The 22,500-nt window shown below is 36.0% G+C and overlaps 1 long non-coding RNA gene across 3 annotated transcripts in view; it reads right to left on the minus strand.

Annotated features, from left to right (window-relative positions):
• Positions 1-22,500, minus strand: part of LOC106879850 (uncharacterized) — a 210,330-nt gene that overhangs the window by 154,066 nt on the left and 33,764 nt on the right. For all 3 annotated transcript variants that reach the window (XR_016242351.1, XR_016242349.1, XR_016242350.1), the window contains exons 3-4: positions 16,942-17,181; positions 1,488-1,676 (exon numbers count right to left, since the gene is read on the minus strand). This is a non-coding gene — a long non-coding RNA (uncharacterized LOC106879850). The remainder of the gene's footprint in view (positions 1-1,487; positions 1,677-16,941; positions 17,182-22,500) is intronic.

Here is a 22,500-nt window from a genome sequence, read left to right on the forward strand (position 1 = left end):
AAGAGATATTCTGGGGGATCTGGATTGTGCTGCTCATGTGCCAATGGAAAATTCTTTATTTTCTCATTTCTTTGAAACCTGTTGAAATCAGAGAATGTTAATTTCAAATTCACACTAAGACAAGTTTATTTAAAAGAACGTTATATATGTATATATATATATATATATATATATATATATATATATATATATATATATATATATATATATATATAAAAATGTACGTATATATATATATATATATATATATTTATATATATATATATATATATATATATATATATATAAACATACATATATATGTATGTATGTATGTATGTATGAATGTATGTATGCATATATGTATATATGTATGTATGTATGTATGTATGTATGTATGTATGTACGTATATATGTATGTATTTCTTCTTACCGTTTTTCTTTACTTTTTCTCTCTTTTGTATAACATGACTGAGAAACAGTCTTGTGCGAACTGTAAGTTTATTGTTAGAGGTATTTTTTTTTTTTTATAATAAGCATCTTCCTATCTATGTGTTTACTTAAGCTACGAGTAACTGTTTTTACTGTACTGCACCATGTCGAAATAGAAATTGTAATGGATATGTGATATCCATTTATTAATAAGTGTCATGTATAGCAAGGTAAATTGTCAAATGAAGTAGAACACTAGCATAATCGTGGAACTTTTAAAATTTCCATTTAGAAAGGCAACATGTTCTTCACATAAACTAGATTGCATCAACAATGTTGATTGTCAACACTGCAGCTAGATGAAAAAAATATATAATTTACGATTAAATATTCGTTCGAAATTTTGGCACAAAGCCTGCAATTTCGGGGAGGGGTAAGTCGACTGGTATTTATTTTATCGACCCTGAAAGGATGAAAGGCAAAAATCGACCTCGCCGGAACTCAGAACGTAATTTCGGAAGAAATGCTGCTAAGCTTTTTACCCGGCGTACTAGCAATCAAGCCAGCTCGCTGACATATTTTTGAGTAAATATCTGTTTTCAATTTTGGCACAAGGCGCCTAGTTCCAAAGGAAGGAAACACCCAGTAATCAATTGGTACTTAGTTTATCGACCGCGAAAGGATGAAAGGCAAAGTCGATGCCGGCGGAATTTGAACTAAGAACGTGAAGTTTGAAGAAATGCCACTAATAATTTTTTTTTCCGGCGTGATAGCGATTTGTTAGCTCGTTGTCTAACAATTTACGAATAAATATTAACATTATACGAAAGGAATTCTCTATAGATATACTTCCATATAAGGCTCATAGGAATTTCCACAGGTACGCGCAAACATCCAAATAAATGCATATATTGTAACACACCCAAGTCAAAAAATAAATTCGCTAATCCTGCACCACGCAAGATCTCTCTAACTATTGATCCTTTGTGGGTCTGAGTTCTCTTCTATATTCTGTCGACGGCAAGAAGTCGTTCACTATACTGCATACCTAGACAACTTTTATAACTGTTTCTTACCTCACAATGTGCTCCATCTTCCACAGCTCAATTTTTTTGTTTTTGTTTTTGTGTTTGTGTAGTTGAACAGAACTGCATTACTCAGTAACTTCGTATTCGCTCTTGTTTTCAGTACAACTAGGAACCCGACGCAATTCATATACAAAAATAACACATTTCGGTTTTCCTTTTTCTTGATTTTAGAAGGAGCTAAAATAACGAAAAAGAGAATGTGTAATTAAATGATTTACAATTATTTGTGATTAGTGGATAAAAGAAAAAGAAATGAGAGGCACATTGGAAAATCTTAACTTAAATACATAATGTTTAATGAAACATAGCTACCGCAATAATGGGTTTGGAGCACTTAATTAAACCGGGGCTCAACAGCAACAAAAATGATGACGACGACAACAACAACAACAACAATGATGACGACGACAACAACAACAACAACGACTACTACTACTACAACTACAGAATAAAACAAGGATGATCAATTATAGATGGAAGAGTGAACAGGGTTACGAAAAGAGCCAACATCAGATTGGTTAAAAGTTTATCGACTTAGCAAAAGTCATTGGAAACTAAAGTTAATCTTCGTAAATATTAAATATGAAATTAAGATCAAGACACATTAGATTAGCGAACGAAAGTTTAAGCAGTTTTATCCAGCTTTCTTTACTATATGGATGAAACTACGAAAGAATCTCTATAGGTCACACGACTTGTTTGAAATAGCAGCTCGATCCCTCTAAGTCACGCACAATTGTATAAAACAAGGAGTGGTACACTGTACGATGTATTTTGTCAATTATATACATAAAAGACTGGATGGTCACTTCTAGAAAGTCTTTGATCCTAAGTTTACTACACCAAAGTTAAGTTAAACAATATTAGCATCGGTGACATACATAACAGCAACAATCATGGCGGCACGCTGAATGAGATAAAAAAAAGAGAGGTTCACATCTACGATTGCCTGCCCTGCTAGAAATAGTTGCTATATATCTCTGAAATCACGCAATAGAAATATATTGGCTAAGATAACTCTTGCTATATTATCCCAGGAAAGAAAGACGCGGTGGGCACGTTTGGGACGCGTCAGACGATACATGTAACCGACCAGGACTAATCTGAAGCTACATAACAACAACAAATAAATGAACGCCATATATAATTGTACGTACTAAGAAATACAAACGTACTCACGCACTCACTCACACACGTACACACGCACACATACACACACACGTACACAGAGATAAACTCACAAATACAAACACAGACACACTCTTTCACTCACACGTACAAACGCAAACGCGGCAGTAGCGTAGATATACTTCGAAGGGTTGCCGTCCATTATTAAGTATAAACAATGAGATGGGTATCCATTGAAATTATACAAATTACTATATACATACAGATATAACACGATTAAAAATGAATCAACGAAGGGAATTCATCACCTTATTTTATTCTACCAGGAATAATAGCCAAAATCACAATCATATGACATGGTATATTGTATAATACATGTTCCTTAGCATGTTGTTATATTTTATTATTTTAGTTTAGTCGCGGAGGAAGGATTAATACCCAGTGAACTCACAGAACGCAAGCGTTGCTCTGCTTCAAACAAAGAATCATCGGTCGTGTTTCGAACGCCCACGATTAGGTCCAACTTGAGTGAGAAACAGTAATATGAGAAAAATATAAAAGATAAAAGTATTCATTTTGACGGAAACATGGCTGACGACATAAATTTGTAAAATTGACTAACAAAAAATAGTCATTGCTATCAAAATAATCGAAATAAAACAATTAATTGTAGTCCCTCTCTATTAACGTTTTTATGTATATATTCAATATATATATATATATATATATATATATATATATATATATATATATACATACATGCATACATACATATATTCATATCTATATCTACCTAACTGTCTATCTATCTATCTATCTATCTATCTATCTATATATATATCTATCTATCTATCTATCTATCTACCTACATATATATATATATATATTACACGCACATACAAACACACACACACACACACACACAGACACACACACACAACACACATGCACACACACACATAGAGAGAGAGAAAACAGTTAGACAGGTTGATAAATAGATAAAAAGATACATAAAAAGATAAATAAAGAGAGAGAGAGAGAGAGACAGACAGAGAGACAGAGACAGAGAGAGCTAAACACGAAGATAGATGTATATATTTGTGTGTGTATGCATATATATATATGCACATATATATACATACACACATATATAAGTATATGTATATATGTATATATATATATATATACATATATATATATATATATATATATATATATATATATATATATATATATATATATATATATATATATATGGATATATATATATATGTATATATATATATATGGATAGGCAAATGAATTATGTGATTATATATGCATATATATATATATATATATATGTGTGTGTGTGTGTGTGTATATATATATATATGTGGGGGGGGTGTATGTGTAGTTATAGATATAGATATACAAATATACGCGCAAACACAAACATATAGAGACACACATATACACACAAAAACAAATGGATTCAACTATCTATCTATCTATCTATCTATCTATCTATCTATCTATCCCCCCCTCTCTCTCTCTCTCTCTCTCTCTCTCTATCTATCTATCTATCTATATATATATATATATATGTATGTATATTTATACATATATGTCCGTCAAGGAATATAGTCAGTTCGACTGCCTGCACCAATGGTGTGCAGCTATGGCGGTGGTGTTCTATTGAATTGTATTCTGCTGCTGTATTTACAGCCGCTAGCAGTAGTCCAGACTGCTACACGATACAGAGGTAATTACGTTGTGAGGGTACTCAGTATGTTGCCTACCCGAGGAAAGCCGCGTCATCGTATACTTTAATCCATCTATTATCCCCATCCCAACCCACCCCATTTTCGAACCGAAACGTAGTTCTACTTCACCCTCTTCTTCTCTTTGTATATTCATATATACATTCATTCATACACACACACATACACACACATATATATATATATATCAATACATACACGTATAGCAAGCATACATACCAATATAGTACTATGTCCCTATCTACACCTTACTCGCTCTCATATACTTCTCTTCCTGTTTATCTCACTGCCTCTCACACACTTATTCTGCTCCTTGCATATATATTGCTCTCTGTCTCTCTACAACCTCCTCTCTCTCGCTCTCTCTTTCCTCGTTTGCACACATTATTCTCTCATTCTCCTTCTTTTCTTCTTCTCTGCCCTCCTCCCTTTCTCCACTTTCTCATGCTGCAATGTTTTGTATTGTTTTTCTTTTTTTTTTGCTCTGTGTTTGTTGCTTTCGTGTCTTTCTTTCGGCTCCACCCTTTTTATCTCCCTTGCGGCCTTTCATCTTTTCTTCTGCCTGCCTCTCTTTCTGTCTATACATCCCTCTTATTATGCACATTCTGCTATACATACATGGATACACACCCACCCACACCCACACCCACACACACACCCACACACACACACACACAAACACACACACACACACACACTTGTCCTTGCGTTGGTTTGCATGTGGTGTATATGTTTACATAAACATACATACATATGTGCACACATCCATATATACTGACACACATATATGTGCGTGCCTGTGTATGTGTATATATATGTATGTATCTGTGTGTGTGTGTGTATGTGTATCTGTGTATACATACACACACACACACACACACACACACACATATATATATATATAATGGACCATTGTAGGATTATATGAGAACACGTATACACGGGTGCGTGTCCGAGTGTATCGCTCTCTCTCTCTTTCTGTTTGTCTCTCTGTCTCTCTGTCTCTGTCTCTATATCTCCTCTCTCTCTCTCTCTCCCTCTCTCTCTCTCTCTCTCTCTCTCTCTCTATATATATATATATATATATATATATATATATATGTATGTATGTATGTATGTATGTACGTATCTATCTATCTATCTATCTACCTATCTATCTACCTACCGATCTATCTATCTATCTATCTATCTATCTATCTATCTATCTATCTATCTATCTATCTATCTATATATATATATATATATATATATATATATATATATATATATATATATATATATATATATATATATATGTATGTATGTATGTATATATACTTGTGTATATTGTAAACACAAAAATTTCAGTTTGAGACACACGAACAGGAAATCACATATATGCGCCTGGTGGACACTAACTTACATTTGCTAATTTATGGGCAGTGTCCATATTTAGCTTTTCTTTAAAAAAAAAACAACAGAAAAAACAAACTCTACGTGTGTACCCAAATACAGATTTGCTTACCTATAGACCTACACATATACAAGATACTCCACACACCCGAAGGTTTTCATTCACTTAAAATTATACACCGCCATTTGTAATAACTATCTCTCCCTTTCTTTCTCTCTCTCTCTCTCTTTCTTTCACTCACTATATCTCTTTCTCTCATTACATTTGCCCCTTTCTCTGTCTCTCTATCTTTCTCAGTTATTCTTTTGCAGTCGCAATCTCTCTCCTTCTTACTTACTATTTCCTCTCTTAAAGATATTCGGTCTCTTTGTTTTACGTTAGCTCTCTCTCTCTTCTTCTTGTTCTATCTGTCTGTCTTTATCTCTCTCAGTAGCATTCTCTCTCTCTCTCTCTCTCTCTCTCTCTCTCTCTCTCTCTCTGATACACACACACTCTTTCTCTCTCACACACACACATACGCTCGCTCTCTCTCTCTCTCTCTCTCACACACACACATACGCTCTCTCTCTCTCTCTCTCTCTCTCTCTCTCTCTCTCTCTCTCACACACACACACACACACGAATACACACAAACTGTCTCTCTCTTTCTCTTTCTCCTTTCTGTCCTATCATTAATCTTATTCTCCTTTCTGGCTATCACTCGCTTTATATTTCCTCTTACTACTACTACTACTACTACTCACATCTATCTATCTATCTATCTATCTATCTATCTATCTAACAACTATTCCTGTATTATTTACACATGTGTACATATACACTCTTTCTTTCTTTCCTTCTTTCTTCTTTCTTTCTTTCTTTCTTTCTTTCTTCCTTTCTCTCTCTCTCTCTCTCTCTCTCTCTTTCTTTACTGTTAACGTATGACTTTCCTTTCTACTCCTGTTACTTCTACTCCTCCTTCTACTCTTCCTCCCAATATTTCTATATTTCTCTTTTCAACTGTCACTATGCCTCCATTAATAAAAAATGAATTAAGAGATCTGCTTTTTTATTCTTATATACACATATACTAATTTTAAATTATGCTCTCTGTCACCATTTTGGATTATTCGTTGGTATTATTTATCAGTTTATTTATTTCTTGTAGCCACCCTTATTTAATTCTACTCTTGCTACCCTCCACTCCGGGTACAGTTCGCTGTTTTCTTTCTCTACTTACTGCTCTTACCACTACCCCTACGTTACCTCTTCACATTCTATAGCAACTCTTATTTATACTCTAACTCTTACTATACCTCTCACTCACTCTCCTGCAGCTCTAGATTCCTTCAATAATTCGATTGAAATGGGAGCCTCTTCGCAGTCACTCGCGAAGCTAGAAATAGCAACCAACACTCGTAATTTCTCTCAAGTCAAACACCATAATGTTTCAAAAGAAGGACTCGTGAACAGAATATAGAGCAGGTTTGGAAACATTGAATTCAAGGCAGAATTGTCATGTCTATAATGTCTTTGGTCATAAAGTAACAGGATCCGAATGGACCTAGAGTTAATCAACGACAACTGCATCATCATCAACAGCAACATTAACAGAAACAACAATTAATAATTCTTTCCCTCAATTCTTCGTTCTACTCTGACCACTACCCGTGTGTCACACGTCACATTCTGCAGCAACTCTTATTATGAGTTCTACTCTTGCTACTCCTCTACGACTACATGCTCTTTTTTCTGTCATTCATCAGTATGACATTGTTTCTTACAATGTACCCGTCCTTCTTCTTTTTAGTCCTCCTCCTACCCCTACCCCTCTTCATTCTTTCTTCACCCTCCTCCTCATACACACTACTATATTCTTTGGCCTCCCCTTCAAACACCTTCTCAGTGTCTCCTCATACTCCTCCTCTTTCTTTGTTCCCATATTCTCCACCCGAAAAATAGCCCAACAAATCAACAGTTATGTTTAGAGAGAGAGAGAGAGAGAGAGAGGGGGGAGAGAGAGAGAGAGAAAGGAGAGATAGAGAGACCAATACCATAATGAGACTATGTGGAGTTCATTTTAAAAATGTGCCTAAAACAAAGACCCACAATATTTTACAATCGTAAAATTGTGTGGGGGGTTTGTGTTTGCGTATTTTGTTGTTGCTGTTGTTGTTGTTGTGTGTATGTGTTAGATGTGTGTGTATGTGTGTTGGGGGATCTTTAGGCGTGTGTGTGTGTGTGTGTGTGTGTGTGAGTGAGTGTGCGTCTATCTGCGTGTTTCACGTAAGTGCGTATTTGTCGGCAAGTATCCGCATCTATCTATCTATCTATCTTTCTTTCTCTCTGTTTACACATGCATACACACACAAGCGCGCTCACACACACACACTCACACACTCAAACACACACACATATATAACACTCGTACGCGTATGTGTGTGTGTTTATGTGCATGTGCTTGGCTTTGGTTAGCTCGATCATGCTATGGTCAAAAGTAGTTCAGCCTTGACCGTCTCGTCTTTTATGCAATCACAGACGAATTCTACTTTAGCCAATGTGTTATTAAAAATTGTGCAAGATGAGTGATTCGTTGGAAAGTTGGCTACGTTTTCTAGAAGATCGACCGTCCACGTTGAGGTGTCATCCTCGACTCGTGTGTGTATATATATATATATATATATATATATTACAAATATATAGTGAAGCAAATATTTGCTGATCCCTTAATGATATTTATATATATATATATATATATATATATATATATATATATATATATATATATATATATATATATATATATATATATATGGGGGTGGGTGGGTGTATACATGACTTTTCGAAGAGGTGTGGCTTTTGAATGTCGCAGAGTGCGTGTGTGTGTGTATCTGTGTGGATGTACGTCAATAAGTGAGTAATGTGATTTCGGAATGTCGCTCAGTACGCCTCCGTCTCTCACAAGTATATTTTTCTTTGGGTATATATGCGGGTGTGCGGGTGTGCGTGTGTGTGTGTGTTTGTATGTGTGTGTGTGTTTGTGTGTGTATATATCTTTGGGATTGCGTGTGTATATGTATATATGTATCTTTTCTGTTTTATTTTTTTTCGGTCGTGGGGCACCAACTCGAAGAATTTTTTGTCGAATGAATCGAACGCAGAATTTATTTTTGTGAAGCCAAGTACTTATTCTATCGGTTCCCTTTTGCCGAACCACTAGTTCACAGGGAAGTAAACACATCGACACTGGTTATCGACCGATGTTGGTGGTGGGGGGAACACAAAGGGAAATACACACACACACACACACACACACACACACACTGTGTGGTAAGTAGCTTGCCTACCAACCGCATGGCTCCGGGTTCTGTCGCACTGCGTGGCACCTTGGGCAAGTATCTTCTATTATAGCCTCAGGCCTATCAAAGCCTTATAATTGGATTTGGTAGACGGAAACTGAAAGAAGCCCGTCGTATATATATATATATATATATATATATATATGCGCGTGCATATGTATATATATAAGTATATATATGTGTATATATATATATGTATATATATATATATGTGTGTGTGTGTGTGTGTGTGTACGTGTGTGTGTGTGTGTGTGTGTGCGTGTGTGTTTGTCCCCTTACCATCACTTGACAACCGATTTTGGTGTGGTCACGTCCCCATAACTTAGCGGTTCGTGAATGAGTAAATATATGAGACTTTGTATGAGTGAGTGAGTGAGTGAGTGAGTGAGTGAGTGAGTGAATGACTTAGTGAGTGAGTGATTGAATGCGAGGGTGAGTGAGTGGGGGAAAGAGCGGGTGAGTATGCGAAAGGATGATAGCCTGAGTGGGTTATTGTTTAAATATATTGAATATATACTGGAAATACTTATCAGTAAAACATATACAAAAAAATATTAAAAAATATTAATTAAACAAGCATACAAATTAATTAACCGCTTCCATAAGGATAACGACATCACTAAATTATTTAGGGACAAGAAGTACGCGTTCTTAGTGCATAGGAACGTATGCAGATGCATCTGTTCTGTGAAAAATAATGAATCCGAAATTATACAAATTCATAGTTAATGTAATTTATATTATATTGCTATTCAAGTCTTTAGGCTAAAGAACACGCCTAATGAAGAGATTACAGCTACAAGTTATCAAAGGCACTGTGACAATATATATGTAATAAGATCCACATATTCAATAACATCCATGCCTGCATACAAGTGTTCGCGTTCATATACATATGTATATAGATATATGTATGTGTGCATGCACGTATACATATATACATTCATACAAACATACACATAGTCATATATATATATGAAGAAAAAAAACGATACCACATCCTCATGCACACATATATGCATATGCCTGCGTGGATCTGCAAGTTTGCGTATACATATTAACGTCTGTTATGCGTTTACATGCAATTTGCGGTTTCATACACGCACATACACAAATATACATACACTAGCACGCACATACACACACAGAGGCATATGTATGTATGTATGTATGTATGTATGTATGTATGTATATCTGTATGTTTGTATGCAAGTATAGTATTAGGTTCTGCTCGAAAACTGGGGCTATGCTGCCGTTAGCTTTGAAACCTCCTCATATATATATATATATATATATATATATATATATATATATATATATATATATATATATATGTATGTATGTATGTATGTATATATATGTATGTATATATATATAAGCAGTTCCAGTATAATAAATATCATTAACCAATTTACTATAATAAAGCTTCTTCTATTTCATATTTAAATCTATTCTTACGTATGCATTTGCCGAGCATACCAGTACATGGTTTGCATGCCATGAGCATGCAAACCTTGGACTGGCGAGGTCATTCGCCTCCGATCCTTTTCGGTACGTGAAGTTTACAAGCTACAAAAATGGCGAACCTATCGATGTCCATCACATCTAGATGGGAGTGTAAGTGAGTTATCTCGCCTGTTCATGACTTCAAATGTTTTAACACCCGGCACTTTGAAAGAGCATACACTCCACCGCACCAATAGTAGCCCACGTACCAATAGTATACACGAAGCATATACGTTAAGTAAATGTTGCTAATGATATATATATATGTGAATTTAATCAATCGAGAAGAGAGGTGAACATCGATGATAACCTGCTAATAATACTATACAAAGAGAAAGGTGGCTTCATGTCGCACGAGGATCTCAATTTAAGAGAAGAATTTACAAAACTGAAATCGGTAATACGACAGGGTTGAGTCACTGTCTGATCTTTCGCAGACACGGTACCAACTTCAAAATATTTGGCGGTTGTGGCGTTGACAATGAGTGAGGAGTACTTCGTAATAATAATGATTCTTTCTATCATAGGTACAAGGAAGACAGCGAACTAGCAGAATGGTTAGCACGCAGGATGAGATGCTTAGTGGCATTTCAACCGTCTTTACGTTCTGAGTTCAAATCCCACCGAGGTCGACTTTGCCTTTCATCCTTTCGGGGAAGATAAATTATGTACCAGTTGAGTACTGGGGTCGATGTAGTCGACTTGCACCTCATCCAAAGTTCCAGGCCTTGTGCCTATATTAGAAAGGAGTATAAGAAAAAGGCCTGAAACCGGGTACGGGGGTGCTAGTCGGTTCAACTGGTACTTATTTTATCGACACCGAAAGGATGAAAGGGAAAATCGATCTTAGTGGAATTTAAACTGGAAGTGCTGCTGTAAAGAATTTTGTTCAGCACTGTAACGATTCTACCAGTTCGACACTCTAAGTGTTTTGCAAAAATAATTCTTTCTTCTAAAGGATCAAGGTCGGAATTTTTTTTGGGGGGGGGGGGGGGCATTAGCTTAGTTGATTACAGAGATCCCAGTCCTGAACTGGTAATTATTTTATCGACCAAAGCGGCGAGCTGGCAGAATCGTTAGCACGCCGGGCGAAATGCTTAGCGGTATATCGTCCGTCTTTACGCTCTGAGTTCAAATTCCGCCGAGGTCGACTTTGTCTTTCATCCTTTCGGAGACGATAAATTAAGTACCAGTTACGCACTGGGGTCGATGTAATCGAGTAACCCCCTTCTCCAAAAATGTTCAAGGCTTTGTGCCTCGAATAGAAAGAATTGTTTTATCGACCTTGAAAGGATGCAAAACAACCTCGACCTCGGCGGATTTGAAACTCAGAATGTAAAACCGCAAGACACGAGGCTAAACATTTTTTTTCAGATGTGCTAACGATTCAGCCAGTTCACCACCTTAATAGTATTAAATTTTGGCACAAGGCCAACATTTTAGATGGGGATGCAGTCAGTCGGTTACATCGAACCCAATACTTGACTGCTTTTTTATTTTATCGACCCGAAAAAGATGAAAGGTAAACTCGACCTCGGTGACATTTGAACTCAGAACATAAATAGCCAGAAAGAAATGCCGCTAAGCATTTTGTCCGGCGCACTAACGACACTGCCAGCTCATAATGATATAATCATAATGAAATGTGATCAGTGACATTCATTATGTTATAGAATGATGATGTCAGCGAGGCGAGTGAGTCTGATGTTTGAGTAAATGAATGAACCATATGAATGAGTGAGTTGTGTGTGTAGAATGCTGTATAAAATAATGATTGATGTTATTCTATACAGCAGCCTGCTGTAGCCATTGAAATATGCTTCGTACATTTGGAAGATGGTACTTGCTCAAGCTGCTGTTATATCAGATAGTCTTTGATCTATTCAACGGTGTTCCTCTTGCTTTTTAATGTTCGCCTAGTCGTCTTCATGTTCTTACTGTTTTTTTTCTCTTGTTTTCTTCGTTTTTTCCGTCTTTTTTTAATGCTTTCAATATAGTAATTGTTGCCTTTTATTTTCGTTATTTTGCGGTTGTTGATGTTTCTCTATTTATTTATTGCCGGTGCCTCATCTCTTTTGTTGTTGTTCTTGTTATTGCTGTCGTTGTTATTTTTATTTTATATTTCTAATACCATTGATGTAACTTTTTTCAGTATTTCTTTATATTATTATTATTATTATTATTATTATTATTATTATTATTATTATTATTATTATTATTACTTGCTTTTCTTGATGGTGATGTCGTTAATGTGTACAACAGTGCAAATAAGTGCGTCTTTGTGTATGTATGCATGGTGTATGTCTGTGTGTATGTGTGTGTGTGTGTGTGTGTGTGTGTGTGTGTGTGTGTGTGCGTGTACGTGCATCTACGTGTGTTTGCAGTGCATTTGGGGATAGCTACCTTATCAATGAACCCAATGTAGAGCAATGGGTTGTTGTTGTTGTTAAACCCTGAGCGAAGAGAATCACAATCAAAGACTTTCCAACCATGGCGATCCGGCCACTTTAAGGTATCTGTGTCCATCCGCTTTATATTTTTAAAATGGTTGAATGTATTTTAAGTGAGGTTCTGCTGCTATTTCAGGCAAATGGACGGAGAATTTGTCAGGTATCATCATTGGCTCGTGATCAGCTATTTGACAGCAGAGTAGTAGTAATGGCAGCAGCAGCAGCAGCAATGGTAGTAGTAGTAGTAGTAGTAGTAGTAGTAGTAGTAGTAGTAGTAGTGGAAGCAGCAGCAGCGTGGAAGTACAAGTAGTAGTAGTAGTACTAGTAGTAGTAGTAGTAGTAACAGCAGCAGTAATAGCAGTAGCAGCAGCAGTAGCAGCAGCAGTAGCAGCAGCAGCAGCAGCAGCAGCAGCAGCAGTGGTAGTAGTGGTAGTAGTGGTAGTAGTAGTAGTAGTAGTAGCAGCAGCAGCAGTAGCAGTAGTAGTGGTAGTAGTAGTAGTAGTAGTAGTAGTGGTAGTAGTAGTGGTAGTAGTAGTAGTAGTAGCAGCAGCAGCAGTAGCAGCAGCAGCAGCAGCAGTAGTAGTGGTAGTAGTAGTAGTAGTAGTAGTAGTAGTGGTAGTAGTAGTGGTAGTAGTAGTAGTAGTAGTAGCAGCAGCAGTAATAGCAGTAAAAGCAGCAGCAGCAGCAGCAGTAGTAGTAGAAGTAGTAGTAGTAGTAGTAGTAGTAGTTGTTGTAGCAGCGGCAGCAGCAGCAGCAGCAGCAACAGTAGCAGTAGTAGTAGTAGTAGTAGTAGTAGTAGTAGTAGTAGTAGTAGTAGTAATACATGACGTTTCAATAAACTCGTCACATATTTAACAATTAATTAACCTCCTCTCTCAAGATAACTGCATCACTGAATGAATTCTTCGGCGATAAGGTTTTCATTTTCGAAGAAGAGGCACATTGCAAGTACTTAAGAACCAGTGAAGTTGCAACTGTTCTGTGAAAACATAATGAATCTCTAATTTTACGCGAATTCATGCTTCTGAAATTAATGTATAGAATTACTATTTAGCTCTTCTATAAGCTGAAATGATTGAAAAGCGAGTAGACAAATTGTCGTGTTACAGTATATCGTACACCGAATTCTGTAGCTGCTAGTGTTGAACTTCTCGAAAACTATGGCGAAGAAAAGGGGAATTATATTGAGACAAACTCTGTTTTCTCATCGCATTTAACTAAATGTACGATGGCGATGATTTAGTAGAGTTTTTAAAGCATGTGACGAAATAAATTGCGGTGTTTCTTTTGGTTGTTTACGTTCCGAGTTCAAACCATGCCGAGATCAAATTCGACTTCCATCCTCTCGGGATCGATACGATAAAGAATAGGTTACAACGTCGACTTTTCCGAAGCAGTTGTTGTCACATGGGTGAACACTCTCTAAATTAGACAAATATTAAATTTACTTGAATAATCAAATGAAATATAGGTACCTGTACATTAGTACCAATGATATAAGTTCATTTGTATTATAGTAAAGTTCATATGTACTCCACTATGATGCCATGCTATGATGCCATGAGCTGTCAGAATCGTTAGTAGGCCGGGCTAAATACTTAGCGGCATTCAATCTGTCCTACCGTTCTGAGTTCAAATTCAGACGAAGACAGCTTAGCCTTTCATCCCTTCCAGAGCCGATGAAATGTGTGCCAGTTAAGCATTGGGGCCGATGTAATCGACTAACCCTAGATTAATACTATACTATGCGAAGCATTAGTCTGAGAAAGATACCAGTATACTTTTCTGGGGATCTGCGGGAATTTGAAGTTCCTGTTCGTAAATTATTGATGATTATAAGAGAGTCCGAAACATCAGTGTCCAGAAAGTAGGTGTTGTACTAATACCAACAAAGTGATCAATAAAATCCATTTGCCCAGTCAAACTGAAAATACCAAGATTTTCTTTTGAATAGTAATGGGTGACGTCAAAAGAATCGAGAATATATAATGTATGTACGTACGTACGTACGTCTGTATGTATCTGTCTGTCTCTTTGATTGTCTCACCCTCCATCTTTCTCATTCTCTCCTTCTCCCTCCCTCTCTCTCTCTCCCTCTCTCTCTCTCTCTCTCTCTCATATATATATATATTTGCTATCTAAATGTGGCGGTCATATAGAGAAGGGTGTTACTGATGATTTTAGCTCCAGGAAGACATCTCCTCCAGTTGGCCAACGTCACACAGTCTGTGTCCGATTAGTATTTGCGAGGGAGGCCTCTGCTCCTATCTTTACCCTTACGTGATACACACAGACCCGGGTTTCTTCAGTGTATGTTAATCACTGGCTAGTAATGAAGAACTCATTCCACTCGTAAAATACTCTATCCTTTTTCTAGCGACATAGTGTTGCTGACCTCGTAAAGCGGGAGATAAGTTATATTAGATCTCTGAGTGGGAGATAAACAGAAACAGTACGGAATCGTAAAATATATTTGCCAACTAAATGTGGCGGTCCTATAGAGGACGGTGTTACTGTTGTTTTAGCCCCAGGAAGACATCTCCTCCAACTGGTTAACGAGACACGGTCTGTGTTCGATTAGTAATTTGCGAAAACTATTATACTCACCATTTTGTGAGTATAATATCCTAAATAATATACTATACTTTAGTCGAGTGATTCTCTTGCTACTTTGAGTTTCACCTGTAGGTGAACATTTGCTGAAGTTAAATAGACTGTTATTTATATTAAACGATGCGAAAATTTAATTATGAGGTTCGTTTGGGTGGTTATCTATCTGTATAAAGAAGTTCTTGGACTGTAACATTGACTTATAACGATTCACCTATCAACACATTACACGCACTCACTCATAATAAACTTGTGGATGTTCTGCGCTTTCTACTGTAATTAATACAGCCTCTGCCTCTCTGGATTCGAAAACTGATCCCTTACTAAATCAAGATCCCGTGATTGAACCCTCCCTCCAGTCATTATCGTTACTCTGTCTCATACCCAACTTCACACGAAACACTATGTTTCCATGATCTTTTTCTACGTTAGCTTCTCACTGCTAAGATTCTCAAGTTCAATCAGCAAACACGAAACTGCAAATAATAAAAGTAAGTGTTTACTGTCATCTAACCCGACAATAACTATCATTATAATATTGACCTTAAGCCTTATTTTAATAAATTATTATTATGAGGATTGACATGACAAAAACCAGATAACAGAGCACTGAGTAATTTCTATTTTCAGTATAGCTACTTTACAAGAGTTAAATTTCACTTTATTCGCTGCTGACTTTCGGCTCTGTAGATTCGATTACTTTGTATAATAATACGTATGCATTTATACATAACCATACATAGTTATGCTTAGACGTCCATGCGCTCATACTTACGTAACTTATATATACGCATAAGATATGCGGTACTAAGGTATAGACGTATTTTCTGTTATTTTAGAGATGAAGTTCATATTAAGAATGAGTGCGGGCTATCTTGGGCCCGGGGCCGTTGCATCACGCTACGTTTCGATATTTATGTTTCGCATTGCAAAAATAAGGAGAGAGTTCAGAAATACTTAATGAACAAACGGGAAATTAGAGCAGTGAACCCTCCGCCCAAATGCGATCGAGGACGTTAATAATGTCATATATATATACTAACACGCACACACACACACACACATATGGTGGTCGTCTCTCTCTCTCTCTCTCTCTCTCTCTCTCTCTCTCTCTCTCTCTCTCTCTCTCTCTCTCTCTGTCTTGTGTGTATCTTACTGTGTGTGTTTGTGGGTGTGTTCATGTACATGTGTATGTATACATATATACAGTATATAATAGAAGCAAAGAAAAAAAGACTGCTGAAGGTAGCATACCCTTTTTAACACCTGCCTTATGTTGTTTAAATTGCATATGTTGGTAGACTAACTTTTGTAGCCCTTCTTCATGTCATTCTTCATTGCAGTTAAATAATGTTTTTCAATCAAAAGCAAAGTGCTGCCATTCAAATTTTGTGGAAGTAAGTTGTGCAGGTTGTCCGATATCTGCAGAAGGCAACAGGTTGTTTCAGAGGTGACGCCGTTGATACGAGCAATGTGTACAGATGGATGAAGATACTGAAAAATATAAAAGAACACATTAGAAGAAAGTTACTAAACAAGAATATAAAAACTACCCCCATTTACCATGGCAATGCACGACTGTTAACCCCTTTCACACAAACCAGGCAATCGGAAATTAAGACGATCAATTGTCCTTCATAGTAAATTCCCGATCTGGTGTCGCCTAATTTCCATCTGTTCAGTCCAAACAAAACCAATATTCGTGGACAAAAATCTGTTGACAAAAAGAGATGGTGGTGGCTGTGAAGAAGGTGCTACGACTGAGCTCACTTGAATTATTTTATAGAAGATTTGAGACTTAGGTTCGACGGTGGCGCGATGTATTGCTTATTACGAAATTTACTTTGAATAGTGTCTTTGTATTAAAGAAGAGATATTATGAGCAATTTAAGCAACAATTACCAGTTAATAAAAATAAAAATATCAAGCCGCATTTCTAGCCGTGGCCCTTTCAGTATATGTTTGTATGTATGTATGTATGTATGTATGCGTGTGCATGGTGTATGCTTACATATTTACATATATACGTACATGCATACATATATATATATATATATATATATATATATATATATATAACTATATATATATATCTCTTTTATTCTTTTACTTGTTTCAGTCATTTGACTGTGGCCATGCTGGAGCACCGCCTTTAGTCGAGCAAATCGACCCCAGGACTTATTCTTTGTGACCCTAGTACTTGTTCTATCGGTCTATTTTTGCCGAACCGCTACGTTACGGGGACGTAAACACACCAGCATCGGTTGTCAAGCGATGGTGGGGGGACAAGCACAGACACACAAGCACACATACTTATATATATATACATTTATCCGACGGGCTTCTTTCAGTTTCCGTCTACCAAATCCACTCACAAGGCTTTGGTCGGCCCGAGGCTATAGTAGAAGACACTTGCCCAAGGTGCCACGCAGTGGGACTGAACCCGGAACCATGTGGTTGGTAAGCAAGCTACTTACCACACAGTCACTCCTGCGCCTATATATATATATATATATATAAATATATATATATATATATATATATATATATATATATATATATATATATATATATATATATATATATATATATATATATATATATATATATATATATATATATATATATATATATATATATATATATATATATATATATATATATATATATGTATGTATGTTTGAATAATGAATGTATGAACAGTCTCTCACTCCAGCGATAGAAATAACCACAAAAAAATCTTCTCCTAAGAATCTACCGCATTCTTTTCTTCTGAAGATGTAATAGGTAGCTGCTATACGGATAGTTTTTCCTTCATTTACAAGGAAATGCACCATATGCACAACTATTCTGGAAACAGCTGTAACAGAGTATCAGCTCACGTTTTTCCTTATATAATATGACCAACGTCTTTGTAACTACCAAGTAATTATACTTAAATACATAAATGCCAGCATCTTAATAGAAACCAGCTGTTTGCATATTCGTACTTTCAATATATTATATACATGCACACATACATACATATATGCATATATGCACATATATACAAGCACACATATTTGTATATATATATATATATATATGTGTGTGTGTGTGTGTGTGTGTGTGTGTGTGTGTGTGTGTGTGTGTACGTATGTGTGTATGTCATTATTTCATTTCAAAATTTCTTGCCAATAGAGAAAAAGACGGTTTCTAATTCGGAATCAAGGCTCCTTCATTGGAATTTCAACATCTACAACAGGGTATTTTTGTACGTATGTATGTATGTATATATGTATGTATGTATGCATATATGTATGTATGTATGTACGCACGTATGTATGTGTGTATACGTGCAGATTGTATGTTTTGTTTTATGTATGTCTTCTCATTCATATACTTGCATATCTAGACATTCTCTCATATACTTAAATGCATGCATGTATGTATGTATGTATATGAGTACGAAGCGTTAACTCTCCAAACGACGGGTCCCTACTCATAGTTATCGTAATGTTATGACTAGACTCTATTGCTACTCCGAGCTTCGCGAGTGACACACAACGCATAACTCAATGTTAGGCCATCAACGACATTCGAGAAATTTCGCGTATCATCTGACAGTCAACCCAGTTATAGTAATAATAACAATAACAATACCAAATACAACAACAACAACAACAATAATAATCTTAATGATTTTGATATATATAAATGCATATATATTCATGTATATGCACATATATATGGGGTGTAACATAAATATTCATATTTACATGTCTGTATATATATATATATATATATATATATATGTATGTATATGTGTGTATGTATATATGTATATATATATGTGTATCTCTCTCTCTCTCTCTCTCTCTCTCTCTATATATATATATATATATATATATATATATATATATATATATATATATATATATATACACACATTCATGAGTATATAAATATATTAACATACACGCACACACACAAACACACACACATATGTACATAAAAATTAATACGTGTGTATGCGTCTACAATGACTTGTCCGTATATCTCTTTGTAAGTATCCGTCCATGTGGTACGTATGTTCGCTCGTGTATTCCGTATGGGGTGTACTTGCGTGTATTTGCGTGTACGTGTCGAGCATGTATGCATGTGCAGCTGCGTACGTATGTACATATATATATATACATATATATATATATATATATATATATATATATATATATATATACATATATATATATATATATATATATATATATATATATATATATATACATGTTGGTGCGTGTGTTGCGGAATGTAGTGTAGTAGAATTTGCTCGTTTATTATTTATTTTTTTTCACCAAAAAACTCAGGTTTCTTTTGATGTAGAGCCGCCTTCAAAAAGTAAAATAAAAATAAATAAAAATAAATAAAAATGAAAAATATTTATTTTTACTATTTGTCATTAATTTTATTCATTTGTCTTTGATTTTATATTTTATTAATGATCCGTTTGTTATTTATTTTTTCCTTGTCATTCAAACTCATTATTATTATTATTATTATTATTATTATTATTATCGTCATCGTCGTCGTCGTTGTCGTCATCATGACTATTATTATCATTATTATTGTTGCTGTTGTTGTTGTTGTTGGTAGTGTTGGTGATGTTAATACTACTAATATTATTAGCGATGTTATTGTTAGCATTTATTTGTTTATTTATTTTCTTATTTATTTATTTGTTATACCGAATGTCTTTGATGTCAAATAACCGTATGTAAGCTCTTGCTTGATTTATGCAGCTAGAGAGTATGAAATTGGACAGAGGGCACCGGTGGACGATAACAAACAACTAAAACAAAACAAAAATTGCAGGAAACAAAGCTAAAAAAACCTAAAAATTATATATATATATATATATATATATATATAAAATAAGAAAGAAATTAACAAAAAGGGCGAGGCGATCTTTGGTTGTGGGGGAGCGGTAAGAGGAACAGGAAACAACGAAGGTAGCATTGAATGTGATGATGATGATGATGATGATGATGACGTTAGTAGTAGTGATGTTGATTATACTGGCGATAGCGGAGGTGATGGCAATAATAATACATGGCGGGTGACCGTAGAGGTGGTTGGTTGGGTGTGAAGAAAAGAAGGACGAAAATAGAGATGTCATTGAGAGAAAGCATTTGAGACAACGGGAAAGTAGAAAGAGGGGGAGAGAAAGAGAGAGAGAGAGAGAGAGAAGGAGAGAGAAGAGAGAGAAAGAGGGGAATGAAAGAGAGAAAGAGGGGTGAGAAAGAGAAAGAGGATAGTGAAAGAGAGAAAGAGGATAGTGAGAAAGAGGAAGAGAGAGATGAGACAGAGAAGGGCTTTGTAAAAAAAAAGTAAGGCTGATTAAAAACTATAAATAAAAAAAGCATATAAATGAGCAGAAGAAAAATGAGAGATAAAGAGACTGTGAAAGAAAGGAAAAAAAAACGAGAAAAATACTGTGTGAGAGAATAAAGAGAGTCAAGCAGAAATATCTACAGAGTGTGTGAGGGAGCGAAAGACGGATGGGGAGAGAGAGAAAGAGAAGGGGAGAGGAAGAGGGAAGGAAAGAGGGAGTGTCTGTGAGAGAGAGGGAGGGAGAGAAGGAGAGAGCTAGAGAGCTACAAAGACACAGAGAGAGAGAGAGAGAGAGAGAGAGAGAGAAATCAGAGATGTGTGTGAGGGAATTAAAACAGAACAGTAGGAAAGCGTAGAGAGAGCGCGTGGACAGTGAGAGAAAGAAGGAGAGAGAGAGAAAGAGAAAGAAGGAGAGAGAAAAAAAGAGAGAGAGAAGGAGAGAGAAAAAGAGAGAGAGAAGGAGAAAGAAAGAGAGAGAGAGCTACAGATTTAAAGAAACAGCGTGAAAGAGAATGAGGTGAACAAAATATAATATAAAAGGCAGAGAGAAACCAAGGGACGGAGAGAGAGAAAGAGAGAGAGAAAGAGAGAGAGAGAGACTGATAGAAGGTGAGAGAGACTGAAAAGAGCATAACGAGTGGCGGTGTATAGGAAGGCGGGAAAAGGAAGATGGTAGATGGAGTGGAAAGTGTCGATGAGTGCAATAGAGAGCATTGGAAGTGTCGGGGTGTGGATATCGGTGAGATTGATGGTGGTGGTATTAGGTGGTGAAGCGGAGACAAACACGGGTTTATAGTGGAAATGAAAAGGTTTGTAACAAGCTAAATGTAAATTGGTTTGATGGGAGACAGACATAGATAAACGTTCGAGAGCGCGCGTGTGTATGTGTAACAGAGAGGGGGACTAAGAGAGAGGGAGGGAGTGACAGAGAGAGAGAGAGAGAAAGAGAGAGGTGGGAGTGAAGGAAAGAGAATGAAATGTAGACAGGGGGGGGAAACAGTAAGACGTAGGAGACCAGACGTCATCAGAAGCAATTCTTTGAGTTTGTGATTGTATGAGCTAATATACAAAGGTAGTTACGCTGGCGGGAGACTGACAGACAGACAAATATACAGATGCTCACGTACAAATACACAGACACACAGACACAGGTATACACTCCCACACACACACACACACACATATATATATATATATATATATATTGTTTCAGTTTCTGCCTACCAAATCCACTCAGAGGGCTTCGGTCGGGCTGAAGCTATAGAAGACACTTGCCTAAGGTACCACGCAGTGGGACTGAACCCAGAACAATGGTGTTGGGAATTAAACTGCTAACCACACAGCCACGCCTATATTATTAAATATATCTCCGAAATATATATATATATATATATATATATATATATATATATATATATATATATATATATATATATATATATA

Source organism: Octopus bimaculoides, chromosome 6, assembly GCF_046866305.1.
Source record: "Octopus bimaculoides isolate indiv1 chromosome 6, ASM4686630v1, whole genome shotgun sequence".
NCBI classification, from domain to species: Eukaryota; Metazoa; Mollusca; class Cephalopoda; order Octopoda; family Octopodidae; genus Octopus; species Octopus bimaculoides.